The sequence below is a fragment of the Lissotriton helveticus genome, chromosome 4_1 (genome assembly GCF_964261635.1).
Source record: "Lissotriton helveticus chromosome 4_1, aLisHel1.1, whole genome shotgun sequence".
NCBI lineage: Eukaryota > Metazoa > Chordata > Amphibia > Caudata > Salamandridae > Lissotriton > Lissotriton helveticus.
This window is the reverse complement of record NC_136063.1, coordinates 1,598,909,263-1,598,935,923: the sequence shown is the minus strand read 5'-3', so window position 1 is coordinate 1,598,935,923 and position 26,661 is coordinate 1,598,909,263.

Below are 26,661 nucleotides of genomic sequence, written 5' to 3'. Positions count from 1 at the left end.
TTCACCGGTGGCGCATTTTGCTGCCCCATATTTAATAAGACATGAAAAGACACCCTGCGTGGCTTTTCCTGTCCTTGTAAATATAGCCCCTTTACACGCAGCACTTTGCGTGAAAGGGGAGTTCCATGAGTGTTGCTGTGGGTGTTCCCACACGACACCCATGGAACCTGACACATTTCCAGATTTACAAGAAATCGTAAACCTTGAAATGTGTCTGAATGCTACGCCTCCCAAGAGGAGGCGTAGGGAGGCACAACAAGGGGAAATGTATTAATTTATTCTTGTGTTGTTTCTCTTCTTATGCGTGCTGCATTCTGCAGCACACATAGAATGAGGAAATCACCGCTAGCAATTATTTATGTGCAGGAAGGTGTTCCTTCCTGCACATAAACAATCATTAAAAAATCACGTTTCCCAAGTTCTATGTGTGCTAATGCAGCACACATATGAGTTGAAAACATATGAGTTGAAAAACGCCATTTCAGATTCTTTATGTACAGGAAGGTGTCCCTTCCTGCACATAAACAATCATCCCAATGACGAAGGCATCCTTGCACCATGGTTCAAGGGTGCCTGTGTTGGGGCATGGCAGCAAATTGTGCGCCAGTGCAAGGGAGAGCAAAGTGATCTGTCATATTCTTGTAGATATGACGCATCCCATTGCTTTGAAAGAGCGGCTGCGTGGCGCAGCCAATGGGCTTGCGGTGATGCACTGCGGCACTTTCTTGTAAATGAGGCCCACAGTTCTTAACTCATTCTTACTGAGTTGTACAATGCCCGCAGGGACATGAACAGCTACAATTTTCTTCCACTTCTTTCAAGAGACTGTTTACATACCTAAACCAGGGGATTTTGTAAATACTGGTCAGGTTCTAGGCAATTGCTTATTATGACTCTCGTAAGATTTGTGCCTTGTTTGGACCAGATACTATGCCATTTATTGGCTTTGGTGGAGTCTTTTGGGGCCCAGATCGTATCCTATGCCGACGATACCCAGCTCCTCTTTACGTGCGGGAAAGGAGAAGATTTTGACGGAGGGAGTATCCGTGAGTGCCTTGGGGCTGTTTTTAAATGGTTCCAGCTTAACAGCCTCAAGTGCAACTCAGATAAATCTGAGGTACTCTTCTTCGGCTGCTCCTTCGAACCAGACTGGCATGAATGGTGGCCTGCTAATATGTTTCCTCCAGCGTGCTCGTCCCAGCTGGCAAAGAATCTGGGAATCAAGATTGACAATGGGCTGACGCTTAGATCCCAGATCCTTGCTCTCACGGGAACTTGTTTTGGCCTCCTCAGGATGCTCCGGAAGTTTCTCCCTCTGCTCTCAGAAGATCATGGGAAGACTACGGTGCAGGCCTTAATTGGTTCAAGATTGGACTATTCCAACGTATTATACCTTGGGCTGCCGGAGTATCTCCTGCAACGCCTGCAGGTGGTCCAGAACACGGCCGCGCGGGCCATTTTTGGCCTTCACAGGCGAACCAGAGTCTCTGGCATTTTGCAGACACTCCACTGGCTGCCTATCCGGAAGCGGATAGTGTTTAAGGCCTTGACCCTGGCTCACAAGGCTCTTTATGCCTCGGGAGCTAAATATTTCCAAAAGAGGCTTGCCTTTTACCATCCGGCCCGATCTCTGAGATCTGAATCATTGTTCCTTGCTGTGGTTCCTCGAGTAAGAAAAAGGCCCGCATTGGAGGCCGCTCGTTTAGGCTACGGGCACCACAGCTTTGGAATACCTTGCCCTTGGTACTACGCAGCACACCTAATTTACTGACTTTTAGGAAGGGCCTCAAAACATGGCTCTTTGCCCTTTAGTGCGCTCTTTTCTCTATTGTTGGGTCTGCTTTTATTCTTACTGCTCTGTTTCTGTCTCACTGTGTTGTGTTTTGTCTGTTTCTGGCTGTCAATAAAAGCGCCGGGACACTCCATTGGAGTAGCCGTGCGCTATAAAAGACTAATTTAACATAACATAACATAAAAACATTTAATAATGCTACTAAGATTAATGCGATCTTCGATATACAAGAGGTCAAGTTCTTTGTGGATTATATAAAATGGAGTCAATCGCAGGACTGCTAGTAATCTACCTAAAATGGCACTTTCCTGTGTCTGGATCAGTTTGTTATTTGTTATACCCCAGATAGGTGTTCCATATTACAACTGGTAGGCTTTTGCTTTTAAAAAAAATATATTTTTATTGGTTAACAAACAGTAGGCTTCACATATCATTCTGCAGTGGCAAGATCAGACGCACCGGCACTTCTTTGTAAATAGCATCAACATTGAGTGATTTATAATTTTGTATATAACCTTTACAAAATGTATGTATATATGGAAGATATGCCAATACTGTCCATATTCTTTACAAAAGTGTCTTGTGGTACTGTGTATATATTTTTACAAACTGAAAATACAGTATACCTATTTGAGTTGCCGAAAATGGATTGAGATATAATGTGTTCATATATCCTCTGGATTTAATAAATACAAATGATTTAAGATTTGTACTGTCTTGAAAAACTCAATTTATGCTCACTATTGTGACAATTGCATAACTGTGAAATTAAGGTTAAATAATTTGCCTAAGGAACATTTATTTTGTTGTTAAAGATCAGGTCATTGCACATATGTATTCATCTTGGCATCACATGGCCCCATATCGTACATGATCCATATAGATTGTCAAGGCTGTACCATTCCCATGTCCCTAACTCCTGAAAGTTCTCCAATCACGCCACCCTTTCTCTCACTTCTTGGGGCATCCTATGGCTGATTAGACCACTTGTTCCACCCTCTGGCGCAAATCCAGATCTGTCTTCCAATCAACAACTGCTGGGATGACCGCAGCAACCCATGTCCTTGCAATATTACATTTTGCAGCCCCGTCGCTAATCTAAGTAAGATTTCTTTTGTCTTAGACCAATCCTGGTCCCCTTTTATACCAAGCAGGAGCCATCCGAGCTCCACCGGGATCTCATCTCCCGTTACCCTCGCCATTATCGAAGTGATTTCGGCACAGTAATGTTGGATTTCCCCACAGTACCTTAATTTGTGATAGAAGGACCCCTCGCCCCCACAACCCCTTCTACACATTAAGGAATGCGCTCTGCCCATTTTGTACAGGAGGACCTGTGCATAGTAAGATCTATGGAGGATCTTAAGTTGGACCAATCGGAATCTCACTCTGATGGAGATCTCCCGGGTGGACTGGAGGGCCTCCATTTAGTCTTCATCATCTAGTTTTTTCCCCAGATTGCCCTCCCATGCCCGCCGGATGAGACCAAGTAGATCGGGAACATTTTTGAGTAATTTCTTATAGATCAGAAATACTCTGTTAATAAACGTCCCTCTAGTGGCGAGTTGTTCCCTCATTAGCAAGTGGCAGTGTAGTGCGTGCCCCAGCTGAGTGTGTCAGAATTGTTCAGAATCAATTAAATCAAATTCTTTTTGCAGGTCATGAAACTGTATGTATGAATGGTTTCTCTAGACATTGTCCAGGTGCTCTATAACAATTCTCCACTTATGAAATCCACTCAACACTGTTACCCCTGGCAGGAGTGCACTGTACCACAGAGGCATCTATGCCATTAGTTTCTCTCTCCAGCCCAGAAATGTCGTAGCTTTATGCCATGTATGTACTGCGACTTGTGTATGTTGTGGCCAGCTGTTTCTGCCCATCTTACCATACAATAGTTTCTCTCCACCCCTGAGACCATTCATCCTCTATCTACTCTATATGGTGGGTCCTCGCGGTCTGCAAACAGCCAGTCATTCATTATCAGCAATTGTGAGGCCCAGTAATATTTTTGGGCATTGGAAACTGCCAGCCCTCCATCATACACCCCTTTCTGTAGTTTGGCCAATGCAATTCTTGGAGCGCCCCCTTTCCACAGCAGTTCACAAACTGTCTGGGCAATTCCAGTAAAAACCGCTGGTGGAATCTTGTACGGTGTATTCTGCATTACATAGAGCAGTCTTGGGAGGCTCAACATCTTATACAGGGCGGCTCTGCCAGCTAATGTCAACGGCAAAGATTCCCAGTGTTTCACATCCGCTTTAAGACGTTCAAGTTGAGGGTCAAGTTTCTGCCTAAGGAATTCGCATGGGTTACGTGTAACATATATTCCTAAGTATTTGAACCCATTTGAGCACACCCGGCCAAGTAGTCACATGGCAAGGGAGGAGCCTCCTCCGACAAGGGCTAAATCACTGATTTAGAATAGTTTATTGTTTAGACAGAATGCTCCCCAAATATTCAGAAGATTTTACTTTTTCTATTTATGGAGTTTTTGTGCCAGGCCACGTTTAGCAGCACCTCATAGAAATACAGGGACATTCTTTCTTCCCACCCTCCCAGTGTGGGTATGCCCCAGATTATGGGGTCTCTGCAGGTCCATGCCGCCAGAGGTATGTGGGCCTGAGTAAACAGCCTTGGCTATTGTGGGCAGCCCTGCTGGGTGCCCCTATGAATCTTGAAACTGTGTGAGGTTGTTCCATTTACCCTGACCCTGGCCATAGGGGCCATGTAAAGTAGTTTGACGCAGGTTCTGAACTTGGAGCCAAACTCAAATCTTTCCAGGACTGCAAACATGTAATTCCATTCCACTGAGTCAAATGCCATTTTCGCGTCTAAACCCATTGTGACCTTTTGCACATCTGTGTAGGTTCAGGTTAGGTGTAGTACCCCATGGAGGTGCCTCGAATTGAGCCTTATGCTCCTACAGGGAACAAATCCTGCCTGGTCGTGGTGTACTATTGAGGGGAGAACTAATCACAGTCTGGTGGCCAAAATTTTGGCCAACACCTTAACTTCCACGCTAAGCAGGGAAATTGGTCTATACAAACTGGGTTCAGTTGGGGGCTACCTATCTTTTAATATGGTCTATATGGTTGCCATCCTCTGGTCTACTGGAAGACAACCCTTGGCGAGCGCTTCTTAATACATCTCCAACATTGGTTTGGTCACCACTCCTGCTAAGCCTTTACAGAGCTCTATCGGCAAACCATTAGGCCCCTGTGCCTTGCCCGACTGCAGCTATCTCAATGCCCCTTGCAGGTCTTCCTCGGATAAATCAACTTCTTGGGCTGCTCTCTCCTCCTCAGTTAGCGGTCGAAGGGCCACATCCTTCAGGAAGTCCATACAGTCTGAGGCGTATTCTCGTGGGTAGTCCCAACAGCAGATCTCCCATATGAGGAAGGGTCATGGTCAGGAGTCGAGGTGGGGCATAACCAGAGCAAAGGTTAAGATCTACTCCATTCCAGGTCCCGTTAAGGGCTACATAGCGTCAGTGGTCCTCTCTCCACACTTTTAGGGAGATAGAGGGTATACATTTTTTAATCAGGATTCCCACCCCGCAAGTCTGAGGTGTAACCTGCGTGCGCTTTTAGAATGTAGCTCATGCGGTCTAATGCCTTAAAGTGATGACCTCTCAAGTGTGTTTCTTGCATTAGCATTATGTCTGGGCCATGATGTTTTATGTGTTGCATGATCAATGTATGCCTAATACTGCTCCCCAGCCCATTGAAATTCCAGGATCATATTTTTAAGCTCTGTGCGGTCTCACATGAGGCAATCTTCTGTGCCGTCTAAGTGGTATACCCATAGTTCCGGATACATTTCCGAGTCCCCAAAATCCACCCCTAAACCAAATGTTATCCACCCCATTTGGGGGCACTTGCAACAGGCAGAGTGCTGTGAATCCTTAGTAAATGGTAGCATCCCCAACTCCCCCCACCTCGCTACCCTGCTCAGTGGAATTCAAACTTCTCACTTCCCAAACATGCAGAGTGCCTGTCGCCCAAAACTCAGCATACAACTGGTGCAGTGGTGCAGCCACCCAGATTACAAACTGTCAGATAAGAACTTTTATTTATAGTTAAGAGACAATCCCCTCAAACTCAGGAGCTAGCTCTCGGCCCACCTCGGCCCCCACAGCAGCAACGCCCCCGCCCCACAATGCCCCAGGTGATCTTATACTACCATACTGTCATTTGAATCTTTTCCCATGGCATATCCCACTCCCTCCACATGGACACAGCAACAATCTCTGCCCCGCTAATTTCTCAGTATAGGTGCTCACGTCTTCCTCTCAAGGGGACATGGATCTCAGGGGCATTTCAGTGGAAGCGGGCCTTTTCTCTCCTGAGGCCTGGAGCTTGTCCCTCCGCCTGTCACCAGCTGCGCCCTTGCTAACCACTCTCCACCCTTCCAGCCAGTCCCATGCTTCTTCTGGAGTGACAAAATGTAGTGTCTTCTCATCTGCGATCACTTTGAGCTTAGAAGGGTAGAGCATCATGTTTTTCAGTTCCTCTGCACGTAGAGATTTCTTAACCTCATCAAAGCTTCTTCTCTGGCGCTGAACTTGCAAGGAAACGTCTGGGAAAAAACGGATCACTGCGTTGTCGATGCATAGGTCTCCATGTGTCCTGGCAGCCTATAGAAGTGCATCTTGGTTCCTATAATTCAATATTCGGGCGATGATCGTGCGTGAGTGGGCCCCCGATTTTGGCACAGGACCAAGTACCCCATGTGCCTCTTCCACTGGGAAAAAGTTCAACAAATGTTTCAGTTTGAGCTTATTTAGGATCAAGTCCCCTAAAAACAAGTCCACACTGGGGCCATCAGAACCCTCCAGGACCCCCACCACTCTAATTTTGTTGTGTCTCGCCCTTCACCCCGTGGTCCTCCAGTTTGGCCGACAGGATCCCACTTTGTTTCGTTAGGTTCTGTACCTGTTCTCCCAGATGTTTAGTTGTGGAAAGCAGCCCAATGCAGTTCCATTTCTGCAACTGTCACCCTTTCCAATATCTTATGGAAGTCTGCTCGAAGCAGGTTGACCTACACCGCCACTGCTTACAGCTTAGGTTCTATGGGGGCTATTGAGCACTTGAAGTCCTGAATAGCCGCCATTATTGTTCCTAAGGAAGGTTCTCCTTCCTGCAGGTGGTCCCCTGGCGAGGCGGACGCTTCGGTCTACCGGGCCCTCAGCTCAGACATCGGCATTTTCACTGCATATTTATCTAAACAGGTTGGTTGAGTAGGTTTCTGCGGGCGGCCCTTCGTCATTTCATGGACCTGCTCTCCCCAGACCCCTCGGCCTCCCCCTCATGGTGAAGACCGCCTTAGGCTCTCATCCATGTCCCCTGGCCGGGCATCTCAGGGAACCCTGCCGCTATCTGGTCAGTCGTTATGGGTGGGCGCAGGTCTCTACGCACACATACTAGTTACCACTGTCTGCTCACCATGTATTCTGTTCTCTCGCGGTCCACTATGGGGTGCTCAGGTGTCACTTCCAACTGACATATCAATGGGGAGGTAGGGGAGAAGACCAGAGTTCAAGATGCTGCTCTCCATCCGAGGTGCCAAGGCTGTCTCAGCACCTCCCAGCCTCACTGCTCTGGTATGCCCAGGCATGGGGCTAAACAGGGGCAACACCCGCACTCACCTCCAGGGTCTCAGAAACAGGCCGCTGTCTGTCTGCAACAGCCTTCAATGGGGACCGTGGTCCCGCCTGCCCAGGCCTACAGCCTCACAGACTGTCTTCACCCCTTCGCAGGGCCTCGCTAACAGAGCACCGCCCCTCCTTTTTACCCCAAAGTAGCAATTTGCTTTTATACAGTTTGACCATTTCTCTAATCTGTCCTGAAGTCCAACACTTTCCCTACTAGTGTGTTGTTTGCAATGAGAATAGTAAATATAACCCCCCTGAAGCTGATCACTTTCTCTACAGTTGCAAAGATTGGAGTGGGAATAGTACATTTACCCCTCAGAAGTCCAACACTTTCCCTACTGTTGCACTGTTTAAAGTATTGCATAGGTTGCATTGGGAATAGTATTTTTTTTTTCTCTGAAGTCGAACAGTTTCCCTACTGTTGCGCTGTTTGGAGAGAGAGGGAATAGTAAATGTTACCCCTCCTAAGTCCAACACTTTCCCTACTGTTCTTTAGACTGGGGTGGGATTAGTACATTTTACCACTCCGTATTCCAACAGTTTCCCTACTGTTGCACTGACTGAAGTAGGAATAGTAAATCTAACTCCTCCAAGGTCCAACACTTTCCCTACTATTGCGGTGACCCGGGTAGGAATAGTAAATCTAAACCCCACAAAGTCCAAAACTTTCCCTACTGTTGCATAAACTAGAGTGGGAATTGTATACTTAATATTCTTAGACTTCAATAGTTTTAATAACATTAGGAAAATTTAATAAATAGCATTCATTGTTTTTATTTATTTGTTATATTATCTTTTTTATTTCAAAATATATTTTAATGCTTATGGTATTTTTAGTAAATGTGTTTTTTGGTGTGTTTTACATTTTTTCTCATTGAATTGTTTATATTTTTTATGGTTTATATATATATATATATATGTATATGTATGTGTATATATATATATATATATATATATATATATATATATATATATTCCAGCTCATGAACCGTTTCATTCAGGAAACGAAAAGCGCACTCCAGGGGTAAAGCAGCAAAGTTTATTCAGCCCACCAACACTCGTGCAAGAGACGCGTTTCGGACGTCAAGTCCTTCGTCAGTGTCACTGAGCTGGAATATTTTCCGCGAGTATCGGCGCGGAGCTTGCACCCGCTGTTAAGAGTGCCCTGGGATTACCGGTACAACTTGGAGCCTCAATATATATATATATATATATATATATATATATATATATATATATATATATATATATATATATATATATATATATATATATATATATATATATATATATATATATATATATATATATATATATATATGTTCACTGAAAAAACCCATAGGTTTCAGACCAGTTATAGTTAGGAATTAGCATTTAAAAAACCTATTAAATTCACTGAAAAAACCATAGGTTTCACACCAGTTATAGTCAGCTGGAAATTTTACTCGCATAAAACCATTGAAATTCCCACGTTATAGTTAGTTGGACTCACTATAACTTGCGCGTGCAATGCACTGCTGATGACATCACATATTACATCACTCATGACATGGTCAGTGACATCACTCATGACATCACTCATGACACCATCCAGTGAATGTGTGTATTTTTAAAAAATAATTATGTGTTATATATGTATATGTAAAAGTTGACGGAAGAATAAATGTTTAAATAAGTGTTAACATGGATGTTTTAAAAAAAAAATTGATTGGTTAACTGGTTTATTAAGTGTATCTTAGTGAATACATATATTAGAGAGTAATGTTTAAATATTCAAATATATGTATTAGTGTTTCACTTTGTGTATAAGTGGCTGCATGGGTTGGTGAGTAGCTACATATGTATGTATATGGGTTATTAGATGTTTTCCTTAGTATCAGTATGAGTGTTTGTATGGTTTGGTGGGGGTATTACTTAGCACATACATGCATGAATGACTGACTCTCTCTTTGTATGTGTTTTGAAGACAGCATATGTGCAGGACTGTATGGGTGGATGAGTGTGTATATGTGTGTGTTAGTGAGTGAATGACTGTCTCACTAGTGTCTTTATCAGTAAGTACATATGTTTTAATCTAGTATATGTGAATATTGATGTATATAAGTGAGTATATGTGAGAGTGAGGGATTGTAAGAGTTCCTGTTTAAATTAGTATGTGTTTCTATAAGTGATTGTTTAAGAGAGTAAGTATGTGTAAGTTTCCTTAGAAGTAAAGTGGTAGTGTGTGTATAGCTGTATATGCAAATAAATGGATGTTCAATAGTTTATTTACATGTGTGAGTATGTGTGAGAGTATCTATTGGATGACTGTCGGTGTGTAACAGGATGTATAGGTGTATCACTACATATGATGAGTGAGTATATATATGAGTGACTATATAGAACTGTTGGTAAATGAGTGGATATGTATATAGATAGTGGATTTATTGAATTGGTTGTTGTAACTGGTATGGGTATCTCCATTTTTTTGAACATTTTAGTTTCTATTTTTGAATATGTGTTTGAAGGGTTACATTACAGTGAAAGGAGGTCTGTCACTCTGTCACAAGGATGGTGTCATCAGTGATGTCATGAGTGATGTCACTGACCATGTCATGAGTGATGTAATATGTGACGTCATCAGCAGTGCATTGCACGCGCAAGTTATAGTGAGTCCAACTAACTATAACGTGGGAATTTCAATGGTTTTATGCGAGTAAAATTTCCAGCTGACTATAACTGGTGTGAAACCTATGGTTTTTTCAGTGAATTTAATAGGTTTTTTAAATGCTAATTCCTAACTATAACTGGTGTGAAACCTATGGTTTTTTCAGTGAATTTCTTAGGTTTTTTAATAGCTAATCCCTATAGGTATGAAATGTAATATTTTTTATAACAAATGTTATATTGTATAATTAAGTAATTTTTATTTTTTATTTTTTTGCCCCGGAGCGCTCCCGGGGCGCGTACCGGTGAACGCACGGGTAAGCGCAATGTTACGGCGCGCCCCGGGGCGCGTACCGGTGAGCGTCCCGTTAGCGCTATTCTCGCGAACGAAAACAACATCGTGAAGTTTTGCGTAAACGCGTGATGCGTCATATGGCGCACTGCGTAAGCGCACCCGGAAGCACGCGAGCGCATACGATCGCGCAACGTCCTGACACGCTTACGCTACGCACCCCCGGGCACGCCCCGGAGCGCGACTACGGGCGCGCCCCGGGGCGCGTAGCGTAAGCGCGTCGGGTCATGTGACCTGAAAATAACACTTTTTATTGGTGCAGAACAGTTTTGGTTTCCAAATGATGAAAGCCCGGGCCATGTGACCTGAAAATAACACTTTTCATTGGTTCAAGACAGTTTTTTTTTTTCCAAATGATGAAAGACCCCACCTTTTTTCCTTATTCTGACTTTGTCCTTTGACTAAGGAAGACCTGTTTGAACAACTTAGAGAAATATTTTGTACTTTAAAATGGCTACAGTAGCAGCAGCAGCTGGAGCATCTGCACCACCACCACCACCAAGAGGACCACCACAACATTACATTGGTGGTCAAGAAGAGGAGGAGGAGGAAGAGGAAGAGGAGGAGGGGAGAAGATGGCTGCATGAAGACAATACCCCATACAAGCCAAGGCCACACATTGTATGGGAGTTTTTTTCTATCCCAGAGGGCAAGAAGAAAGTCAATGCGGCCAAGGTGACTTGCCTAATCAGTGGCATGGAACTTTCAAGGGGGAACCCTAACAAGAAATATTCTTTTGGTAATAATACCATGATTAGACACATGAACCGCAAGCATCCGAACAACTATTCTGCTGCAGAGATGAGGGAACTGGCCAGTAACCTCCCCCAATCTTCAAGCACCACCTCCAAAAGAAAGCAACCCACTCCATTGGGACCAGAGACAAGGGAGACGATGCCTTGCATTCAACCACGGTTTGAGGATTTCCGAATTACATGTATTTATTGTGGTAAACTCATCTCCTATGGTGAAAAGAGCGTAAAGCTCATCGTCCTTGCTGGTGACAACCACAATTGCCCCAAAAAAACCTGATTTTTTCAGTTTTTTGTTTTTTGCTCCAGTTGAGCCATTTTCAATTCCCTTTTTTTTGTTTCTCCCCATAAAAAATACAAAAAAAATATAAAACTGTTCAGAAAAGCCAAAAAAGTACAAAATGTTCAAAAAAACATAAAAAAAAATATAAAACAACAAAAAGAAGAAAAAAACAGTTCTTTTTAGAACTACCTTTAATTTATAAAAATAAACCTATATTTTTAAAGAATCTCTGCCAATTTTTTTTCCTCAGGGTACGCGCACCGGGGCGCGCACCCAAAAAAAAAAAAAAAAAATTAATGAAGCAGTTAGCATGAGGGAAGAACACAAAGAGAGTAATGTTAAGAGAAAGAGAGCTAGAGGGAGAAACACAGAGGGATTGTTTATTACATAGTAAAAAACAGAGAAGGTGTAATAGGGTGAAAGTGAGAAAAGTAAAATGAATAAGGGAGCGAAAGAAGGGAAGAGAGAGGAAGAAGACTAAAGTAGAGATAGTGGGAGAATGTGAGTGGGTGTTGAAAGAAAAAGAAAGGACAGTAAAAAATGGGGAATGAAGGGTAGTGACGGAACCGGGATAAATGAACAACGGTGAGGGAGGGTGAGAAAAGAGCAGTGAGTGTAAGTAAAGAGGGGTGAAAGAGGGTGAAAAATTGAATTAGGATGAGACATGGGGAGTGACAAAGAGAAAGGACAGAGAGAGTAAAGGAAACAGTGCCTGAATGGGTCTGAGTGAAACAGCAAAGAAAGGCAAGTAATGCAGTGTGTGTGACTTATAGGGAGTCAGTGGGTGTAGGGCGGGGTGTGGGTGTGTAAGGTGTGTCTGTGGGTGTGGGTGTGTGGGGTGTTTCGGTGTGGGTGGAGGTGAGGGTGTGTGAGATATGTGTGAGGGGTGTGTGGGTGTGGGGGGTATGTGTGTGGGATGTATGTGTGTGTATGGAATGTGTGTGTGTGTGAGGATTGTGTGTGGGGGTGTGTGTGTGTGGGGGGGGGTGTGTGTGTGTATGAGGTGTGTGTGTGGTGTGTGTGTGGGGTGTATGTCAGAGGTGTGTGTATGTGTTGGGAGGGGGATGAGGTGTGTGTGTAGGAGTGAAGTAAATAATTAAGAAAAAGAGAATGAGTGAAGAAGCAAAGGAAGGGAACAGAGGGTAAGTGAAGTAAAGAATGGGGATTGAAAGAAGTTGAATATGAGAGGGGAAATAGGGAAAGGGGAGTAAACATGGAGAATAAGAATAAGTGAGGGAAGCAGAGTAAAGAAACAGGAGTGAAGTTGGTTGAGAAAATATTAGTGAGGTTAAAGCAAAGGGTGATGACAAACTACATTTTTTTAGTCACACTTACCATATAATAAATGTAACTTTAATTACAGATTTTTACTACACTTTGTATCTGTGAAAGAGAGAAGAAAAAATAAGTTATAATTAGTAAAATATGTATTTTAAATTAAAAGATACAAATGAAGAGGTTAAAAATCATAACAGTGTATTTAGAAATAAAGTAAGAGTGAAGAACACAGAAAGGGAAATAAAGTAAGGTAGAAGGACAAATTAGAGAGAAAAAGAAATAGAAGGAGAGCAAATTACTAAGAGTAAGGCATATAGATTCACTGACAGAGAGGAAGAGAAGAACAGAGAAATGAACTGAAGGTAAGAAAGATACTAAAACAATGTGAGTTAGCAAAACTAAATCAGGAAACAGTAGTAAGTAAAAAGATAATGACTGAGACGGAAAAGAGTCTAATTAAGGATGCATTTAGAAGAATGAGGAATAGAAGATAACTGAGAGTAAGTGAAGAACAGTCATAGAGTGAAGGGATGAAGGGAGAGAGGATAATATACAACAATTGAGGGAAATGGAGTGAGGAAGTTAGTAGACAGACACACTAAGAGAACAACTGAGTGAGGTGGAGTACAATGAGTGAGCAAAGGAAATGAGTAAGGGAGCATAAAAAGGAAAGAGAGGAGAAGACGACTAAAACAGTGGTATGAGAGAAAATAATTTGGTGATGAAAGTAAAGAGAAGGACATTGAAAGAAAGGAAATGAGGGATGGTAATGGAACCAGAGTAAAAGAAATGGGATGAAGAACGATGAGAGAGGAGCAGTGAAGTTGTTGTAAAAGAAATGATAGAAGGTAGATAAACACAAGTGAACATAACACAAGGAGAGTAAGGCACTGAGGACATAGAGGTAGTGAACGAAAAATAGAGAGAAGAGGTCAAAAGAAAGGAGCAAACAAAGATAAGCGAGGGAGAGTGGGTGATTTATAGTGATAGAGTGCGACAATACTGCTGAGTGAGTAAAGAGGAATTACTAAAAGAACAAAGGAGGAAAATACGGAAAAGGGAAGTAAAGCAGAGAGACTGAAAGCTGAAAAGTTATGCAAGGGAGAGAGGGGATGCAGACAGTTGAAATGAGAATGAGGGGTTGTGAAAGAAGTGGAGTAAACGAATGGGTGTGAAACAGAGTGAGAGAAAGGCAGTGTGAGTGAGTAAAGAGCTGAAAGAGAGAGTAAAAAGGAAAGTTAGTGTGAGACAATGGGAATACAATTTAAATTACAGAATACAAACTATAGAATAACTTGTACAACATGTTACATAGTTTATTTTTGCTGTTCTCAGAATATATTGAATTTCACTTAAAACAGTGAGTTCAAACTACTCATCATATGACAGCGGGGAAAAAAACAAAAAACCCTTAGAAAGTTATAAATCACAAATGTACACTAATCCTTCATTCACTTACTTTTCCTTTTGGCCAAATAGTATATCATGAAGGTGCTTTTCGTTGTAAAGTACTCTGCTGTTCATTAAAAAATCCATTTCATCGACTTTCTAGAAGAAAAGCTCCAAGAACATCTGAAATATTTTCATTATTTTCATATACTCCTTTTTTTCAGTCATGACTCTTTGCTCATTCCTTTACTTTTCCATAAGGCCAAATAGTGTCAGATATATGAGTATATTTTCAAATTAATTAAAAGAAACTGTGAATTTACCGTTTTTCCGATGTTCTGAAAGAAAGGCTTATACAACATATTCACAATATTTAAGTATTCGTAATTTCATCTCTGACTTACTCATGTTCATCATTTTGTATGATACTGATATCACTTACTATGAGATCCACTTACAGTACCTATATGACAAGTCAATTTTTTATATTATCTTGATCACTTTTACTCAGAATATAATTTTAAACAGCAAACTAACCTTTATTAACTGCTCCCGTCTTCATAGGCCAATTACCTTTACTTAAATTTTGGTTCTAAAAACACCAGGTATGAATTTTTTAAGTCAAAAGGCAAACGTTGTTTGAAAGTCAAATGAGTGTCATTACAGTGGGTCCAACCTTTACAACTTTTTAAATAGCATGTGTAATGCCCTGATGTTGTAGAAGGACCGTCATGATAAATAATAGCTACAGTTGCAAAAGTTCTTCCTGATATTGATAACTGAGAAGCCACGAAATTTTTAATAGAAGTTGACAATTTACTTCCATCAGGTCTACATCGTTGGAACATTAAAATGACATACTGACCATAATTTTGTATAAATAATGTGGACAGCATTGCAGACTTACATTGGGTACACACCATATTGTGATCCGCTGCTTTAACTAGATTATTAAAAGGCACTGATTTGCAGTCTGGTAAACTCAAATATATAAATCTTTCAGTGTCTATTCTAGTACTACTTGATAAACTACAGTTGTCGCAGTCATGCTGCCATTGATAAGAAAGGCTAAAAAGATTTTTTATATCTACACCTTCATCTTCCAATACATCAAACATATACATTACAAATTCCTGACAATCCTGCTGAATATTCTGTGAAAATTGATTTAGACCAGAACAGATGTCTAGAAGATTTCGAATTTCTGAAACACTTTCTATTTTTGCTCTATCACTGCTACATTTCTCAAACACAGAATTCAATAAACAGCAGAGTGTTTCATCCCGATTTTCAGCAATCTGTTCTCGTAAAGTTTGAAGAAAAAAAACAACATTAACCACTACATTAGCATAGCAGTTGACACCAGAACTGTTTTCAAACTGAAATCCAACAACATCTTCAACAGAATCCTTTTTCTTTCTGCTTACAATTACAGTTTCATCTACTTTTTGTCTTTTTGCTACTACCTTACTGCAATTATTCTCATTTCTTCTTTTTCGGCCTACCACACGTTTTCAAACAGAGGATATTGAGGCAAATGTGGAGCATACTCTCTTCTTAACCTATTGTATTCTTTAACACAATGTAGATCTGCACAAATCTTTGTTTCATCACACTCAATCAAGTACAATCCTGATAAAGTTCTGACTCGTGATAATGCCACATATGCCATACCCTCTTTAAACACAGAACTTCCAATGTTCACCAAAGCGCTATCTACACTTAAACCTTGAGATTTATGAATTGTCACCGCATATGCCAAACAAACAGGAAACTGTTTTCGGCGAACATATAAGTCTTTCACAAGCAAAAATCTAGCTGAACAACGGCAAATTTGTACTATTTCCTCAATGCCATCAAATTTAATTTTTAAAATTTCAATTCCATCTCTATTTTTGTAATTCACAAAACCAACAACATGACCCATTGCTCCATTTACCAGACCTCTTTCAACATTTAAATTCCTTCTCAAAATGATACGACAATTTAAACACACATTCAGAGTCTTTTCAAAACCAGCAGTTTTAGATATAGTCTTCTCTAATGAATCCAATTTTGATTTCAAATTTTCAGACAAAATAATTGTTGCTCCCATATGTTCTATTTTATCTATAGCTTCCAGTTTCACTATCTGTTCATTTTCTAACTTTAACATTTTGTTGTTGAACATGGAACATTCTTTCAGAGTTGGCATCAAACATATGCCAGATTTCTTCTCGTTAATTTTCTTAAAAATATTCTCTGGAAGAATGTTTTCATTTGGGTACAAATTTGAATTGCATTTCCCCCGCGAAAATTAAAAAAAAAATAGTTTTTTTGGGCCTATATGGGCCTCCTAAGCCCCCCTCAGAAAACCTAGGGGGTCAGGGAGTGTGTACCGTGCCCCCTTTTACCCATTCCTAACGTTGTTTGTCCTCCATCTTGTGTCTCAATTCTTCCGAAACACCAGATGGAGGACTCCCGTAGCGCTGCCGGTGCGCGTACCGGGGCGCGCACTGGTAAGCGCTCCCAACATTTTTTAAAAGTTAATTTACATAAAAACCTCTGTAGACCAAATATAGAATAGGCAATACTACATACCAGTCCCTACCATTTTCCAAAATTTGGTGGAATTCCATTGAGCCATTTGGCCTGTAGCCCTGTCTAAATATCCTGAGGTAAATTACATGACAAAAACACATCTGAAGTGTTAGAATTTACAACCAATTAAAATGTTACTTTCAATTTCTACTATTATTTCCTGACATTTGATTGGTTATGTACATGAATATATATAAAAAAAGAGAGGGAAACAGCCATTTTGACTACTACTTCCTGAAGTACATTTGAAAAGGATTTTCACTGAGAACTTCAACTGCTTTCTCAAAGGTAAGTTGTTATTTTGGAAAGTGAAGTATGTTGTGCACTTTAAGTTAATTTGGAAAACATTTTCTGATAGTTATATACTATCCCTCTGTAATAGTTATAGATTGAGATAGGCTTCTCTGTTATAGTTATGGATGGAGTTAGGCTTGTCTTGTATAATTATGAATTTACTTAGGCTTTATCACATACACTTTTTTATATTTCTACTTCCAGCCTAATACCATACACTGCCCGAAGATAACTTCACTGTTAAAAAATCAAAACTACCTGTCTGAACTTAAACCCAACAGTGCCCTATCTTTACTGATATATTTATTTTTTATGCAATTTACAGCAAGAAAATGGAAGGAGAACAGAATATTTCTTTCGAAATTGTTTTGGAAAACAACCCTGAAGAAAAAATTGCTGAGAATGATGACTTTGATTTTATGGATGAGTCTCTGGACCTTCAATTAGTTTAGTGTGTGGAAGCAATAGAATCACAGAATGAAAATGAGGACATTCCAGACAATATATTGTTAGAAGTTTTATTATTGAAAAAGAATCAGAAAAATAAATGTATATTTAATAATCAAAAATTGTTCGAGGGGGGAGGAGCCTAGCCTGGAAACATGATGGCCGCCTGAACCCTCGGCTCCGCTGCCCCGCTCTTCTCCCCTCCGTACCGTTGATCCAGCGGGCTATAGAAAATATATCATAAACTACGCTACCCAACTTCATAACCTATAAACAAAATTCTATACTAAATATGGACCCATTTATGAACCTGATATATTTTGGGCCTACTGAATCAGGTGGTCAGAATAAATCTATATACACATTATCTACACACTATATACATATTTATACATTTGCAGAAAGAATATTGTCATTAGAATAAAACCCAACCATTTAAACGACCACCATAGGCGACGTGATCTAGCTAATGGTAACCTATACTTCTAAATAATCAAGACCAGCTTGTTTGTCAAAAGTAAGATTTTATTTTCTAAATTATGGTATATATGTTATAAGTTTTATAAATGAAATTTATTTGCAATATAGCAAGCATGATGGTAAGAAATATGTAAAAAATACAATTTAAGCAATTGAATCAATTTTAAAGAAATTATATAAAGTTTAGCATTTCTAAAACCTATTTCCCTAACTGAGCTAAATAGACAGAAATTAAAGTAAAGATCTTTGAGGATTCTTACGTGCTCCACGCAAAGTCCAGCAGCACATCACCCTCATCGGAAAGTCAGAAAGCAGCAGCCAGCCCAACCCTAAGGGCATGACTTTTTATACCTTTCTACGCTAACTAAACTAGCAAAGGAAAGTTTTCAGAAATCTACGACGTCCCATTGGTTGAGAGTGACAAATGACATGTCACCCGATTCTTAAAAAGTTCCACAAAATCATGTCTTACAAAGACCATTGTCTCTTCCACGTGAAGCCAGAAGCTTCCTGCGATTGCAACTTTGTATTAAGTCATCCTCGCAGCTTCCATAGTCTTTCAGTACAATTTCCGCGGATGCCAAGTTAAGGACTGACAAAATGTTCACTTTCGACCTTGGCCATGTCCGACAGAATGATGTCAGCTCATCAGTTTTTGCTTTGTGAATGCAGCTTCAATAAACGTTTTAATTCAGAATGGGCGTCTCGTGACTTTCTGCAGAATTCTAAGTCAGCTCTTTTTCTGCGGCCCAAATAACTAGGCTCAAAAGCAGGCAACTTATGTTTTCTAGTATAAAACAAACACAAGAAAAGTATTAATGTAAGAAATAATGTAGATTCTGTATCCACCCCATGATTTACTAATTAATTAACCCACCCGATTAATCAAAATGTTACCTAGCCATTGCAAACAAATAAAGCAGCATTTATATTTACCAGTCTCCGTTTTTCTATGAGACCCATAAGCACCTAGAATAGTAGAAATGACATCACACAGACAAGGAAAAGCAAAACAAGCACATGCTTCTTTTAAGTTTGCAGCAGTTAGTAATGACAAAAACGAAAACAATAATTTATTTTATTATTTTGCACGAACAAAAAGATGCAACAAATATGCACGTTTATGAGCACACATGTTAGTCCCCCCACGTGTAAAGTTTAATCTAAGTTGTATTAGTACGACATATCACAAATCATTAATATTATTATTCATGTTATGGAAATATGACTTTGCGAGTTTAAACAAAATTTTGTTTTCTATCTCACTCCATCAACTCCCTCATCTGGTGATTAACAAATCACCACACCAGCACTCAAAATTTTGGTAAATTAAAATTTTAAGAAATCGATTCAAATTCATTAGTATTAGTAAACCTAAAAGTCTGTTTCAGCATAATCTTTGCAATTAACATGACGCTCTCTATGTAACTCCTGTAACTCGATCTCCCTTTCCTCTTCTTTTCTGAGTTTATAGATTCTCTTCTTTTCTCTCAAATGTTTCTTTCTTTTATGTAACAAACAACCTACTTTAGTCAAAATAAAAATGAATACTATTATAATCAAAGGTGCCAGAATCTTGCCAAGAATTGAACTTCCGATATTATGAAACCAGTTTTTAATTGCTTGAAACCTTTTTGAAAGTTTCCCAGTAAAATCTTCTTCTTCTAAAGGAATTATCTCTGAATGCATTTGTGTAATATTCTTAATATACATTTCAATATTCTTACTTTCATCAGGAATATATGTACAGCAATGTTGGACGTGTAAAATGCCACAGACTCCTCCCTCTTTTGCTAGGAGAATGTCTAAAGCAAGACGATCTTGAATTACCATGGATCTAATTGCAATAACTTCAACATTTACTAATTGAAATCCATCAGCAGTGTCAGTTGATAATCTATCAACTATAGTGGATAATTTTCTAATTCTCCCTGCATTTAGGGTTATACCAACAAAAGGTATTACAGCTTGGAAAATATCTCCCAGAACTTCAGTAAAAGTTTCTCTCTTAGCTCTATTTACATAATTATGAATTTTAAACAATCCTTCTGAATCTCTGTCAACATGAAACACTTTAGGAAAAACAATTCCCACATAACAAGTTCCATACCAATGGTCTGGAAGGTTATAGTAAGCTTTGTCACCACAAACAAAATAAATTCCAGGAAAGATAGGATCTTTTCCACCTTTAAATCCCCAACCTCCCATAATCTGATAAGTATCTTCACAGTTGCTTGCACCTACAAAATAATTATCAAAAAGTGTATTATCTCTTCTAATGCAAAGCTTTCCACTAACTGGTTTGTCTATGTGAATTGCAATATTTTCAAGCATTTTGCCATTTAATTTCTCATCTTCTTTTTGCCAGAAGGATGACTTAGTCTGCTTGACTAATTCATTTCTCTTATAAATTGCTCTTCTCTCCTCAACCATATTCAAAAATTTCTTTCCTTCAGCACTTAATTTACATGTTAGATTATTCTTATAAGCATACTCATAAGTGAGTTCGTTAGTAACAAGGAAATATTCTCTCAATTGTTTAGCTTTCTTATGCTTATTTAAAACATTATCAATCTTAACATTAGCAAAAATCTCATCATAATTTGAATAGTAATATTCTAAACGACCAGTTTGATAAAATAAACTAGTTAATACACTACATGTTACAGCATAAGTGAGAGGAAGCATATTATATGTTACTCCCTCAGAAACAGAAGCAGGTAACTTAACACAGACATAACAGTCCTTTGCATCCATTACCTTTACATATTCACTCAATAGCTTTGTGAATGTATTGCTTGAAAAATCACCTATTGATTTATCTTGATGAATGTTAGGCTGATGATCAATTACTTTTGCAGATGCACTATGTTTAGTTTGGCTAACCAGAGCTTTGCTTGTTATGTTAACTTTGTGTAATTCTCGATTCATTTCTAAAGGTATAATCACAGCTAGTACCAACCAGAGCAGAACTAAAATGAGCAGACATACCAGAGTCATCTTACAGCATCTTTTAAAAACAGAACATTTTGAAGTGCTCTCCTTAACGTAAGGCATTTTTAGGTTAGTTTTAGCCTCAAAAATAAAAATAAATTTTAAAATTTATATACACCCCCCTTTTAAAATATATTTTTCTTTTATAACCCTAAACAAGATTTCTTCGACCTTATGTCATATATAAGTTTTCTTCTACTAAACAGTTTTTCTTCGACCTTGTGTCAACTAACAGGATTTCTTCAGCCTTTTGCCAATTTAATAATTTTGTACTTTAATCATTGTCACTAATTTCTTGGATTTCGTTTTCTTCTTCACTACTATCATATATGTCAATAACAGGTGGAATTACTAAGTAAGTCCACTCAGGAGACTTGTATTTCTGGTTTGGTCTAATTATTCTCTTCCCTTTTCTCGATATCACTTCAATTTTTCTTCCAACTCCAACTTCTTTTCCTGGACTCTTTTGACTACTTATTTCTTCAACTTGTTCTATTGGCTTTTTGATCAATCTGACTCTCAATCTTCCACCAGGCCAGTAGTCTGCTTTTCTCACGTACTTCTTCTTTGGTTCAGAATTATTTGATTCTGACTTCCAAGTCCTTTTCTTTCCGTTTTCACTTCCACCTTCCACGTCACTTTCTTCAGTTTCGTAGTCTGAAATTTCAATTGACTCAGGAACTTCTCTATTCGGCAATTTCACTCCTTCAGGAACTTCACTTTGTCTTCCATCACTGGTACTCGGTAATTCGTTCTCCTCTTCTTCCTCAATTACCTCTAGCTTCCCAGATTTCGGATTTTTGTTCCTTACTCCAGAGCTTGTTCTCTGCCTTTCGATACTCTCCTGGTTTGAAACTTCTTTTGGTTCAGCTTCTTTGTCTTCAATAGAGACAACCGAATCTTCAGTTATCTTTCCTTTTAACAGATTCTCTTCACCTTCAGAATCTATTTCAATTATTTCTAAGTCTTTTCTTGTCAGATTTCCATTCACTGGCACAGTTTCCAGATGTCGACTTTCTTGTCGATCTTCAGAATCTGGAATTACTTCCTCTTCTGTTCTGTCTTCTGCTTCAGAATCAGAGTCATCTGTGGTATCACTTTCAACATCAGAACTTTCAGGAGTTGGTACTGGAATAGTATGACTTGGATGAATCCAGCGCTTCAATCCTCTGCACTTTACAGCATTAGTAGTGATCAAGATTACCTGCCTAGGTTTCTGCCATCTAGGAGATAGACAATTCCTCCTCCGATGTACTTTCGTTCTGACCCAATCGCCAGGTCTCAGATCATGAGTCAAAACTTTTTCATTTGATTGAGCTTCAGTTCCCACCTGATTAGACACAGAAGTTACCATATCAGATAACCTTTTACAGTAATCCAAAATTGCACTGTCATTTATGCTCAACAGTTTACCTACAGGTACAAAAGCTTGCCTCATAACTCTTCCCATTAAAATTTCATGAGGACTCAGACCTGTCTTTTTATCTGGTGTACTTCTTAATGACATCAAAACAAGTGGAAGAGCATCAGTCCACTTCACTCCTGTCTCTAGACACATTTTTCCAATTCTGTTTTTGATAGTTCCATTTATTTGTTCGACTACACCTGATGCCTCTGGTCTGTATGCACAGTGTATTTTCTGCTCAATGCTCAAAGCTTCACAAATTAACTTCAACAGTTTGTTATCAAAATGGCTTCCTCCATCACTCTCAATAGTGACTGGAAAACCGTACCTTGGGATGATTTCTCTGAGCATTAGTTTTGCTACTGTAATTGAATCACAATGTCGTGTAGGGAAAGCCTCTACCCATCTTGAGAATAAGCATACAATTACAAGTACATATTTCAAACAGTTGTGTAAGGGCATTTCAATGAAATCTATTTGTAACCTGGTAAAGGGACCACCCTCTCGACCAATTATTCCTGTTCCCACCACTGATTTTCTGTTTGGATTCATTTGTTGGCATGACAAACACCTTTGACAAAAAGATTCTGCAATGGTTCTAAATTTGGTATTGAACCATGTTTCTCTAAAAAGCCTGACCATAGAATCTCTTCCTAGATGTGCAGGACCATGATATAATCTGGCCATGTCAGCAATCAAGCAATTTGGTAAGACTATTCTGCCATCTTTGTAAACCCACACTCCATCTTCTTCACGTGGTCTACAATCTGATCTTAACCATAGGTCTTTTTCTTCATCATCTGCTTCGTTTTGTAAATCTCTAATCTCATGCCATGTTTCTACAACAGTTGTTAGCATTAATGAATTTGAATCAGTTTCTTTACTCCTCTCCCGATTGTATGAATAATTTTTTCTTGCGCAGTACTTTGCTGTTTCGTCTGCGAAGGCATTTCCCTTGGAAATATAATCAGTTCCTCTAGTGTGCGCTGCACACTTGACTATGGCAATTTCCTTTGGCAATTGTATTGCTTCAATTAATCTTCTAATGAAAACTGCATTTTTAATTGGTGATCCTGTTGATGTCATGTATCCTCTCTGTGACCAGAGTTGTCCATAATCATGCACAACTCCGTACCCATACTGACTATCAGTAATGATGGTAACTCTTATATCTTTTGATATTTCACATGCACCAATTAAAGCAATCAATTCAGCCACTTGTGCTGAACGAACTCCTTCAAGACATGAGGCTTCTTCAACATCTACAACTGTACAAACTGAGTATGAAGCTTTCAAGACACCTCCTTCGGATCTTAAGCATGAGCCATCTACAAAGTAGACAAAATCCGATTCAGACAAAGGTCTATCTTTGATGTCTTTTCTTGGTTTTGTGCAGAATTCCATGACATCTAAACATTCATGTTCAGTTTCAATATCATCAACAATTTCAGAATCAGGCAGTAATGTAGAAGGATTCAGATTCAAACATCTTGAAATTGAAACATTATCTGCTCCCAGTATGATTTTCTCATACTTTGTCAATCTGCTACTTGTTAAATGTTGAGTCTTACCTCTTGTCAGTAATATTTCAACTGAATGAGGCACAAAAACTTTCACAGGAAATCCCATAATGATTCCTTCACTTTGTTCGAGGCTGATACTTGTAGCTGCAACTGCTTTCAAACAACCTGGTAATGCTTTTGCAATTGGATCAAGAACTGCGGAGAAGTATGCAATAGGTTTCTTTAGATTTCCATGTCTCTGTATTAATACAGATAATGCACATCCTTCTCTCTCACTGCAATACAGTTCAAAATCTTTCTCATAATTTGGCATACCCAAAGCAGGAGCTTGGCATAAGCTCTTTTTCAGGTTCTCAAAAGATTCCATCTCAGCATCATTGAGAATAATTGGATCTTTTACATCTGATTTGGTCAATCTTTGTAGTGGTTTTGCAATTACTGAAAATCCACTTATCCATTGTCGACAGTAACCTACCATTCCCAAGAACATTCTGACTTGTCTTTGTGTTCTTGGCGGTAACATTGCTTGAATCATTTTTATTCTCTCTATTGTTACTTGTCTTTTTCCCTTTGCAATTCTGTGACCAAGATATTTTACTTCTTGTTTGCAAAACTGTAGTTTTGCTGGAGACACTTTATGTCCTTCTTCTGCAAGGCGATTTAACAGAATTATTGTGTCTGTTACACAATTTTCTCTTGTCTTTGCAGCTATTAACAAATCATCAATATACTGCACCATCGTAGACCTACCTGGTAAGTCTAAATCTTCTAATGATCTTTTTAACAATTCATTAAAGATTGAAGGACTTTCTGTATAGCCCTGAGGGATTCTTGTCCATCCAAGGGTCTTACCTTGGAATCTGAAAGCAAAGATTTCATAACTGTCTGGGTGTAAGGGAACAGTAAAGAATGCATTGCAAAGGTCAATGACTGTATACCATTCAGCATCATGTGGAATCTGAAATAGAATTACTGCTGGATTTGGAACCACAGGACAACATGGAATGACAATTTGATTAACCTTTCTCAAATCTTGTACGATCCTAAATGTTCCGTTAGACTTTTTAACTCCCATAATTGGTGAATTACAAGAGCTACTCTTCATTTCCTTTAATACACCTTGCTTGATTAACTTTTCAATTATAGGTGTAATACCTTCAATTGTCTCTGTTTTCATTTTATACTGTGGAGTGTTTGGAAATTCTATTCCCTGTTTCAATGCAATTTTAACAGGATCTACGTTTTTCATCAGACCCATCTCATTCCCAGTAAAATCCCATATTTCAGATTTCACTGTTTCTTTTAGCTCTTCAGGTAAATCCTTTTCTTCAAATGCAGGAAACAATTTTGTTTGTTCTGCTTCCATCATCATCATTGTCATTCTATACAAACCATCTTCCTCCATTGTTTGTAACTCAACTCCTTCAGGAGAACAATATATTCTGCAATTCATTTTACATAGGATGTCTCTGCCTAATAGATTTACTGGACTACTATTACAAACTACAAATCTGTGTTTGTCTCTGTAATTTCCAATTTCAACTGGTACTGGATCAGTTAAGTCTGTTTTAATTTGCTGATTACTTACTCCCACAACTTGGATGGTATCCCCAGAGAGAGGTAGGTTTTCAATTTCCACTGATCTAACAGTAGAACGGGTAGCACCAGTGTCCACTAGAAAAGTGATGTCTACATCATTAACTTTCCCGTTTACATAAGGACCAGACTGGTCAACCTCAAGAGTGGCTCCAACAACACACTCTTCCTCCTCTCTCGGGCACCGTCAGCAATAATCATCAGAATCACTGTCTTGACTTTCTGTTAATAAAAATTGTTGTGAAGCATTTTGCATTTGAACCTTTTGCTGCTTTTGCTGTTTTTGTGGTTTTATTACCTGTTCACATCCCTGAAATCCCACGTTTGGATTATATTTTTGAACTCCCCCACAATTCGGAAAAGGTGGTTGTGGCAATTGGTCTTGACGATTATTCACCTGTTGTTGTTGCTGTTGTTGTAACTGTCGCTGAATATTAAATTCATTTAACCCCTGTTGCATCTGTAGCTGTTGCTGCAGGTTAACACCATTCTGCATCTGTGGATTCAATAAGGGATTCTTTGAGTTTCTAGGAGGATGAGGACACTCGTCCCTCCAATGTCCAATTTCGCCACAATTAAAACAAGGTAATCTTTGTTTCAGCTCTTCTATCTTTGGGCTAAATTTCTTTGGGAAATTATTACCTTTAAACTTTCCTTGTATCTGGTTTGTATTTCCAGTTTGAACAAAATTAGTGTTCTTGTTTCCCATGCTGGCAATCTGTTGCTCAGCCACCTTTACCTGAGCCCACATGGCTTTCTCCTTTAGCTTCTTCTGCTTTACTTCTAATTCATCGCTACAATATTTTGCTTTTCTTAGAATATCATCTACAGATAGTGCTTGCCATCCGACAATACTAGTTCTGATCATTTCTCCAATTTCAGGTTTTAGTCCATAAACAAATCTATAGATAAAATGACTCATGTCTTTTTCATCTAATTTTTCATAACCACTGTATTGTTTAAAGATTAACAATAGTCTTTCATAAAAAGAATGAACTGATTCTTTTGTTTCCTGTCCTGTTCTTTCTATTTTAACCCAATCAACTTCTTTGGGTGGAATTTTGTTTTTCATCCAAACAATTACTTTCTCATAGGAATCCATTACAAGTGGATTTGGGGCACCTGTTTCTTTAATTCGCTCAGGTTCTGCTTTTGGCCAACTAATAGATATTTTACATTCTGTCCAAAGATCAG